The 10,179-nt window shown below is 38.1% G+C and overlaps 1 protein-coding gene across 1 annotated transcript in view; it reads right to left on the bottom strand.

Moving 5' to 3' along the window:
• LOC109539319 (rho GTPase-activating protein 21) overlaps positions 1–3,746 on the bottom strand; it is a gene marked incomplete in the record, with an annotated part of 91,600 nt that extends 87,854 nt beyond the window's left edge. Inside the window, 1 exon segment of the mRNA XM_048663036.1 lies at positions 3,516–3,746.
• Positions 3,747–10,179: the final 6,433 nt, after the last annotated feature.

Below are 10,179 nucleotides of genomic sequence, written 5' to 3'. Positions count from 1 at the left end.
CTCTACTAGGTCTAAAATGGCAATCGTTCCATGACAGTTTGACGACTTTCTTGTTCAGTTTGTGCATTGAAAAATACAGAACGAGGCAAAATTTTCGAAAATTAGTGAAGAAATAGTGTTTTTCTAGTCAATTTGAAATTCACATTTATTAAACCAAACCAGCAAATATTTGCAGCTCGAAATTCTAAAGAGAAATAATTTGCCTTAGGAGTAGCCCATACTAGCGCTGTCTCTCTCGCTCCCATTCGTTTAGCTATAGTTCAGCGTCAATGACAGTCGTTGAATAGACCAAAGACAGAATTTCGTATTAGCGAGTGCTTAGAAAAATGTCAATGGGATCAAAATCTTCAAAAATTAGTGAGGAAAAGTGATTGTGATGAATGCTTTTTTAGTAGTGAAGATTTTCAAAAATTAGTGAGGGCGCTGATAAATTAGTGAGGAAGTAGGTTTAGAAACCCACAGTTACAATTGCTTTTTGCCCATTTTTCAAGGTAAATAAATAGAAAAATAATAGACACAAAAATTAGTGAGGAAGAGGAGAAATTAGTGAGGAACTTGAATTAGAAAGCCAGTGTGATCAAGTGAGATGTGTGAAGAAAGTGCATCGGATAGCAATTTAGTGAGGAAGAAAGTTCCCCTCATTAAATTATGCAAAAACAGACGAAAAAATAACGGGAAATTAGTAACGAGGAAGTAAGTTTAAAACATTACTGTTAAAAAATTGAATTCGAACGACTTTTACTGCCAAATAAATGAGTAAATCCTCAAAGTGAAGCAAAAATAAATCGATCTTTCAAAAAGTGCATCTCGTCGGAATTTAGTGAGGAAGGGAGTTCGCTGATTTAGTGAGTGAGTGTGAGAGTGAAAGAGTTAAGATCTTCAAAAATTAGTAAAACAGAAGGAGAAATTAGTGAGCAAGTGAGCTCGGTGATTTAGTGAGTAAGTTGAAATTAGTGAGTGAGTGAGTGTGAGAGTGAAAAAGTTAGGATCTTAAAAAACTAGTAAAAAAGAGGGAGAAATKAGTGAGGAAGTGAGTTTGGTGATTTAGTGCGTAAATGAGTTGAAATTAGTGAGTGAGTTAATATCATCGAAAAATTTTAAAACACAAAAGGGAGAAATTACTGAGAAAGTGAGTTCGGTGATTTAGTGAATGAGTGAGTGGGTTAAAATCACTGGTAAGAAGTAAGTTCGAACGGCTTTYGCATTTAAAAAATATGGGAAATAACCAGTGCAAAGTAGTTAAAGRGTAAATTGGTGAGGAGTGAGTGCGCAGTTCASTTTGTCTAARTTTCGTGCATAGAAAATTGACAAATGACAAATTATTGCATTAAACAGCCGACGCGCAATATTTTTCATTGAAGTTGATCATTAGTGAGGAGGAAAAAGTGAGTGCACTGGGTTTAAGTAAGGTTTGGCCACGTTTCTGAGCTGAAAAATATGAAAATATTTATGTGAAGCTCTTCATAAGAATAAATTCGCTCTTCAACGGATTACAATGCCATCAAAATTAGTGAGGAGTGAGGGCAAAATTCAGTTTGTCAAAGTTTCGTGCATATAAAATAGGCGAATGACAGATTAGTGCATTAAACAACCGACGCTCAATATTTTCCATTCAAATCGATCATTAGTAAGGAGGAAAAAGTGAGTGCGTTGGGTGTAAGTGGAGCTTCACCAGCAACTAGGCTAAGAAATTTGAAAACTATCAAAGTGAAGCTGATCTTGTAAAAAATGCAACAAAAATTGAAAAAAAAATAGTGAGGAGGAGTGAGGACTAACTTCAGTTTTGCCCAGATGTCGTTCTAGAAAAAGTGACAAATATCATGTTAAGGCAAAAAACAACCGACAACCAATGAATTTCATTAAATTGATTTGTAGTGAGAAAAAATTAGTGAGTGCATTGATTGAATTTAGGTAAGTAAAGTTCTACCACGGTCTACTCCGTTATTTTTCACTATAATGAAAGTGACGCAGGAAAAGCTGATCTTCAGAGGACTTAGAGGAACTGAAACCTAATGAGGCGGAGTGAGTGCGCAAATTGAATTTTGTCCTGTTTTAACCCTCACTCAGTCGCATCGGAAATTAGTGAGGAGGAGGGTTTAAATCAAAAGCGTTAAAGTGACAATTGGTAAATTTAGTGCGTACTTTGACCGTCAAGTTTGATCAATCCGGGATTAGTGAGGGAAAGTGAGGGACTAGAAAATGTTGACCTTGAGAAAGACGCAAGAACGACCCCGACTTTCCGAATAAAGCTTCAAAATAGACCCAAATCAAAAAATTAAAACCAAAATTTTCAAGCGCTGTTGCCCGATTGTGCAATGTTTGCAAAAATTCAGGAAAATTGGCAGAAGTTGTTAGTTTGGCAGCAAAGCATCAACCGGTGTTACTTCCAATTATTGTTTTCAATTAGTTAAAAGGAAATTTCAATTGGAATATGAAAACGAGTGCTGAAAATTGACTTCGTCCGAATTTCCCTTCAAATAATAGCTTGAAAAATGAAAAAAWGCTCCTAATAAATTTGGGAAAGACGCAAAAGTAGCAGTTTGAAGCAAGAACGACCCCGATTTTTCGAATAAAGCTTCAAAATAGACCCAAAAAAAAAATTAAAACAAAAATTTTCACGCGCTGTTGCCCGATTGTGCAATGTATCTCAAAATTCAGGGAAATTAGCAGAAGTTGTTAGTTTGGCAGCAAAACATCAACCGGTGTAGCTTCCAATTATTTTTTTTCAATTAGTTAAAAGGAAATTTCAATTGGAAAATGAAAAAATCCTCCTAATAAACCTGCGAAAAAGACCAAAATGCAAAAAAATCGAAGCCCAAATGTTCGAGCGCTGTTGCCCGATTGTGCAATGTTTACGAAAATTCAGGGAAATTGGCAGAAGTTGTTAGTTTGGAAGCAAAGCATCAACCGGTGTTGTTTCCAATTATTTTCTTTAATTAGTAAGAAGGAAACTTTAATTTGAACATTAAACCAAGTGCGGAAAATTGTCTTGGACCTAATTTACTTTCAAATAAATCAATAAAATTCAATCAAAATCAATTTCAATAATCAATATAATCAAAAATCAATAAAATTAAGGTCCAATTATCCAAGCGCTGTTGCCCGATTGTGCAATTTCTATGAAAATTCGGGAAAATCAGCAAAATATGACGAGAGTGCTTCCACTTTTTTTTTATCACTTAAATCAACTTTGAACGCATTCCATCGACATTACGGAATACGCCGGCCACCTACAGCCAAAATAAACGCGAAAAATTAAGATAATTGGTGCTTTTGTGATCTATTTTCGCTCGTATTATAACATTGGCACAATAAAAGCGCACTCATGTTTGTTTATGGATTAGCCGAGCTCGCATTCTTGACTCGTCGTCGTCCAAACAATTGAAAAAAATTAAAGGCCCACTGCTGATTGGTCGCAAAACTCCCACGCCAATTGGCGGGTGGGCGACTCACTCGATCATTGTTAATTTTACCGAATTTCGTTTAACCATTTAAAGGGAAAATTCAACGCCAACCTTAACTGTTCAGCTTTCTTGCGGTGTTTGGCAGCATTGCGGGCGCCTTAAGAGCCCCATTCCATTTGGGCCGATTAGAGCGTGATGGCGTGCACCGTAATCGCGCAAAAACTCCCCATCGACACTCGCGCACCCAAAAACCTGCTAACCTCGATCCGAGTGATTTAATTGCGCGTTTGCGACTGAAAATCCATCTCGCATATTCGGGCCCGCTTGATTGGATCCGAACAGCAAAAAACCGCAGCTAATTTTAAAAATACCGAATTCTCAGCGAGTGGAAGGGACAACAGCAGTGCGCACCAGACGTTTCGCCTGTACACAAACCGTGACTCATCCGTTACCGCTTTCACTGTGGGAAACTTTCCAAATTACCCCCGTAGCCAGGTTAGAGGCTAAATGAGCGCGATTTTAACACGGGAAAAACCCCAACTGACAAACAAGGTTTATTTGGATTGCCAATTTTTAAAAGTGGGAGCTTTGGCGAAAAGTCGGCGACATTGGCAACGCCGCCTGGGTCTGAGGATGGCAGATTTTCGACGTTTCCTTTTAATAGATTCTTCTTGTTCTTGTCTGGAAGAGATTTTGGAAAAAATCTCAAAGAGAGTTTTGACGAAAATTTCCACCTGTCAAAAATGTGTCAAATTTGACCGAAAATCGCTTAAAACTCCCTCAGTGGTGAGGTTAGGAAAAAAGTGCGCACTTGGAGAGTTGCAGGCATTGACTTCCTCCGTCCAGTGGCGTGCGTGAAAACGTTGCAACGTTTCGGGTTTGGGAGATATCTTCAGTTTTCCAAAATGATGTTTTGGGTGGATTTTTCGAAAACCAAAAACGCGGGAAACGTGAAAACATTCGCGTTAAGTACATTTTGCTTTGCCGGATATTTTAACAAGAGTGAATTTTTTCGATTAGATGATCCGTTGTGGAGAAAAAAAACTATAAAATCACACCACACTTAAACCTGAACTGAAGATGGCCGGTTTTCAAAACTGGGTCACTTATTGTTTTCGATATTGCCGATTTTGTGCTTCTGAAAGACCAACAAGCGAAAAACTGAGCACATTTTTTGCGATCAAAAATTGGAGATTTTTGAAAAATTTCCTTAAAATTCGGGAAAAAATGCAAAAATCGCTTGTAGTTCATTTGTTTCTCAGTTTAACGAAAAAGTCAATAGCGCTTTTTCCATGACGATCAATCCCCTTTTTCCAGCGGTTCGATCAGAACTTTTGCAACGTTTCGGATTATGCAGTTATCTTCAGTTTTAGAAAAACAATGTTTTGCGCTTTTTTTCAAAAACCATAAGAGCTAGAAATTTCCAAATGGCGGCAAAAAATCGATTTTGACCGGCCCAATATTTTACAAAGAATCAGTTTTTTTAGAATTTGCCTGATGAAAAGTTGGCGATTTTTGAAAGTTGGCCTGAAGATGGCCGATTTTCGAATCTGGGTACTTATACTGAGCGCCATTGCCGCGTTTGGGTGTTTCAAAGGCCGACCTGTGAAAAACCGATTACAATTTGCCCGACGAAAATTGGGCGTTTTTTGAAAAATTTCCCCAAAATTAGGGAAAAATCCAAAACATCGCTTGCAGCGCGTTTGTTTTTCAATTTAACGAAAAAGTCAATGGCGCTTTTTCCATGTCGATTAATCCCCTTTTTCGAGGGGTTCGATTAGAACTTTTGCAGCGTTTCGGATTTTCGGGACATCTTCAGTTTTAAAAAAATAATGTTGTGCTTTCTTCAAAAACCAAAAATGCTGGAAATATCCAAATAGCGGCATTAAATAGATTTTGACAGCCCCGATATTTTACAAAGAATTTGTTTTTTACAGTGAAAACCCGATTTAAATTTGCCTGATGAACAGTTGGCGATTTTTGAAAAATTTCCCTAAAATTAGGGAAAATCCAAAAATCGCTTGCAGCGCGTTTGTTTTTCAATTTAACGAAAAAGTCAATGGCGCTTTTTCCATGACGATTAATCCCCTTTTTCTAGCGGTTCGATTAGAACTTTTGCAGCGTTTCTGATTTTGGAGATATCTTCAGTTTTTGAAAAATAATGTTTTTGCACTTTTTTCAAACAAATTCCAATTGGCAGGAAAAAATATACTCTACGTGAAGAAAAAGTTCCGATTTCAAGTCATCATCAGGAAATTTTTGACGATTTTTCAAGTAGATGTGCTGCTCTTTTTGCAGGCCAGAGTTTGGCAATTATTTTCTCTGTCGCTTGTCAAAGTTGACAAAGTCACTTTTGGAAGAGTTTTCTAGACCAAAGTCCTTTCGATAAGAAGCCAAAGTTTCGATTTGAAGTCATCATCAGGAAATTTTAGGCGTTTTTTACAAAATTTGGCATTTGTTTTTTCCAGGCCGGAGTTTCGCATTGGGCAGTTAGACAGCTGGTTTTGGTTGGGATTTGTGAGGAAAAGCCCGGTTTATAAATCGATAAAGTTTCGATTCTGAGTCGTCATCAGACAATTTCCAAGAATTTCCCAAGGTTTAAGTCAAACATTTATTTCTTTAGAAACTTGCGAAGCCGAACGGTCACTATTGCATCAGATTTTCGGGGCAAAGTCTGCTCTATTAGTGACAAACGTTTCGATTTTGAGTCATCTTCAGGCAATTTTTGAGAAATTTATTAATGAACGTTGGCATTGTTGAGTCGCTTTTGCAGGTCCAAGTTTGACAATTATTTTCCGATGGTCTGGAAGAAGAGCGAAAATCACGTTTGTGTGCGTTTTGTTGGGCAAATTGTGTTCTCTGTGTGGACAAAGTTTCGAACTTTGGCTCATCCTCAGGCAAGTTTTGTGAACATTTTCATTGTCCGTTTGATTTTTGATGTTGCTTTTGTAGGCTCCAGTTTGACATTTATTTTCCCAATATCCGGAAAAGCTGGAGTGTCACTCTGGTAGGCATTTTGTAGGCTCAAGTATGTTCTACAAATGTAAAAAGTTTCGATTTTTAGCCAGCTTCAGGCAATCTTTGACAAATTTCTTAACGTGTCTTTGATTTTTAAAGTTGCTTTTGCAAGTCGAAGTTTGGGACTCATTTTCTCCGAATCTGGAAAAGGTTGAGAATCGTATTTGCACCCATTTTATCAGGCGAAGCGTGTTCTATATGTGGAAAAAGTTTCGTTTTTGAGTCATCTTCAGGCGATTTTTGAGATTTTTTTAAATATGCGGTTGACGTTTGAAGCTGCATATGTAAGCCCAAGTTTAACGTTTATTTGCTGAGGATTCCGACAAGCTGGACAGTCACTTTTGCAATCAGATGCCAGTGCAGACTTTGTCCTTTCAGCGAAAAAAGTTTCGAAGTTRGGCCATCGTCAGGCGATTTTTGAGAAATTTTCGAATTTGTCGGATTTTCGTAAGTTRCTGATGCAAATCGTAGGTTTGCCATTAATTTCTTGCGAACATGAAAAAGCCAGATAATCACTTTTGTGTTCATTTTCTGGGGMATCCTGTGTATTATAAGCGGCAAGTTTCGTTTTTTGCGCATCATCAGGCTATGTCCAAGATTTTTTTTTAGATTTGCGTTTAGATGTTGCGCTGTTTGTAAGCAGTTTGCATTTTTTCCTCAGGACCTGGAAAAATTAGACGATAAATTTTGTGTGGATTTTGTACAGTAAAGTGCATTTTATACGCGGCAGACGTTTCGATTTTGTGGCATCCTCAGGCAATTTTTGAGAATTTTTTGAATGTGCTTTTGATTTTCGATGATTTACAGGCCTTTAGTTCGCACTCACGATCTGGAAATGTTAGAAAACTACGCGCGCATGCAATTCATAAAGGAGAAGCAACGTTTCGACTCTCGGTCCTCCTCAGGCAGGTTGCAGGAAAATTTCCAAAATCACTTTTGTAGTTGCGCTTGTTGATAAGTGGCGTTAGTTTCACTGGTGTTTTCTCAGAAACCCGATAAGGAAAAAACTGGCATTTGACGGCAGTTTGTAGCTCAAGCTCTGTTCTACGAGTGGGGAAAGTTTCGAATTTGGGTCATCCTCAGGCAATTCGGTGGAATTTTTCAAAAATGAGGTTGATTTTTGCTCGGCTTAAGTTCAGTAATTATTTGCTCAGAAACTGGCCACGTTAGAAAGGAGCTTGTGGCTGGAATTTTTAGGGCAAAGTGCATTCTATCAGTGTAAGACGTTTCGATTTTTCACCATCATTGGGCAGTTTCTGAGAAATTTTTAAATGTTGATAATGTGATTTTTAACGTTGCTTTTGCCAGTCGAAGTTTGCGATTTATTTTCTCAGGATCTCTAAGAACTAGAGAATCGGTTTTGTAGGCATTTTGTCAGGCGGAGTGCCTTCGATATGTGTAAAAAGTTTCGCTTTAGAGTCATCTTCAGGCGATTTTATAGGAATTTTCGAATGTGCTTTCGATTGTTTATGTTTACAATGCGAGCTTCAGCTTGGCATTTATTTCCGCCGGATTCGGAAAAAGTATATTTTACATGGGGAAAGTTTCGATTTTGAGTCATCTTCAGGCGGTTTTTGAAAAGTTTTTTTGAAGCAGATTTGAATTTTTTTTCCGCAAACGATTTTTAGGGAAAAGTGCATTCCATCAGTGAAACACGTTTCGATTTTTAGCCGTCCTCAGGCCTTTTTTTGGCAAATTTCTTGACGTGTCTTTGATTTTTAAAGGTGCTTTTGCAAGTCGAAGATTGGGATTTAGTTTCGCAAAATTTGGAAAAGCTAGAGATTCGGTTTTATGCGCGTTTTGTCATTCGAAGTGCATTCCATATGTGGAAAAAGTTTCGTTTTTGGGTCATCCTCAGGCGATTTTATAGGAATTTTCGAATGTGCTTTCGATTGTTTAGGTTTACTATGCAAGCTTCAGCTTGGCWTTKATTTMCGCCGKAWMCGGAAAAGCGAYAWAATCACTTTCGTATTAAATTTGTAACAAAAAATATATTTTACGTGGGGAAAGTTTCGATTTTGAGTCATCTTCAGSCGATTTTTGAMAAGTTTTTTTTGAAGYAGATTTGRAATTTTKTTCCTGCAAGCGATTTTTARGGGAAAGTGCATTCMATCARTGAAACRCGTTTCGATTYTTAGCCGTCCYCAGGCAATTTTTGRCAAATTTCKTAATGTGTCGTTGAKTTTTAAAGGTGYTTTTGCAAGTCGAAGTTTGGGATTTATWTTCGCAAAWTTTGGAAARGCTAGAGATTYGGTTTTAYGYGCMTTTTKYCATTSRAAGTGCRTTSCATATGTGWAAAMAGTTTCGWWTTTGWGTCATCCTCAGGCGATTTTATAGGAATTTTCGACTGTGCTTTCGATCGTTTAAGTTTACTATGCAAGCTTCAGCTTGACATTTATTTCCGCCGTATCTGGAAAAGCGATTTTTGACAATTTTTTTTGAAGTAGATTTGGAATTTTTTTCCRCAAGCGATTTTTAGGGCAAAKTGCAYTCYAYCAGTGAAACASGTTTCRATTTTTAGCCGTCCTCAGGCAAYTTTTGGCAAATTTCTTAGTGTGTCTTTKATTTTTWAAGSTGCTTTTGCAAGTCGAARATTGGGATTKATTTTYGCAAAATTTGGAAAAGCTAGAGATTCGATTTTATGCGCGTTTTGTCATTCGAAGTGCGTTCCATATGTGGAAAAAGTTTCGTTTTTGAGTCATCCTCAGGCGATTTTTCACAATTTATTTAATGTGCGTCAGGCGTTTGAGGCTGCAGATGCAAACCCAAGTTTGACGTTTATTTACTCAGCATTCCGATAAGGTAGAAAGTCACTGTTGTAATCAGTTGGCAGGGCAACCTTTGCTCTATAAGTGGGAAGAGTTTCGAATTTGGGCCATCTTCAGGAAATTTTTGAAAATTTTTTTAATCTGCGCCCGATTTTTAAAATTGCTTTTTTGGGCCAAAGTTCGACATTGATTTTCTCCATGACTAGAAAAGTTGGTAAAGCACTTTTGGATGCATCTGGCCGGGCAGGATCCGTACTGTCAGTGACACACGTTTCGATTGTCCGTCATCTTCAGGAAACTTCCTCGAAAAAGGAAAAACCTCGGCGGTGTTTCTGAACGTGACCGAGGCCTTCGACATTGTATGATTCAGTTCAGATTGTGCAACTGAATGGTATGGACACTCAACTCCCCTAAACAGTAACAAAGAAACAAACTGCCTTGCCATAATAACAAGGTCGCAAATCTGAGTAAACAATCAACAGTAAAATTGCTTGAAAGAAGGGAGCTTTGCACTCGCCCGAATTCGCTATGTGTCAAGGTTTATTGAAAATGAAGCGCATTCCAAAGCATCCAAGCACTTTGAAAGAGATCCTTTCGAACTCTCTTTTAACTGGGCCACCGTGTAGAGGCTTGTTTTACCAAGAAATCCATCGCTGTGCGGCGAGTTCGTGTAATAAAAGGTTGCGACAATAGAGAAAACAGCGGAGCCAATCAGTCATCGGTTTAAAAATACTGACGTCCCGTCATATTTTCGGGAATAGACGACCCGAAAAACATGAGTCTGGAACAATGAGCGAACCGAACTAATAGCCGGTTATGAAACCGGATGATTCATTTCGCTAGTTGGGAAAATCGCATTCCCGTTGTCAATCACGAGACCATCACTATCTAGACGGCGAGTTTATTCAGGTCAACGTGGGATCCCTGATGATGGTGCAAAGTTGAAACGTTTTGCCTGCCAGAGAGTGCACTTTGCCCTACAAGTTCCA

The sequence above is a fragment of the Dendroctonus ponderosae genome, unplaced genomic scaffold (genome assembly GCF_020466585.1).
Source record: "Dendroctonus ponderosae isolate FM_Combo_2020 unplaced genomic scaffold, Dpon_F_20191213v2 Dpon_F_20191213_12, whole genome shotgun sequence".
In the NCBI taxonomy this organism is placed as follows: Eukaryota; Metazoa; Arthropoda; class Insecta; order Coleoptera; family Curculionidae; genus Dendroctonus; species Dendroctonus ponderosae.
Note: the sequence above shows the minus strand (reverse complement) of the source record. Positions and strands in the feature narration are given on the sequence as shown.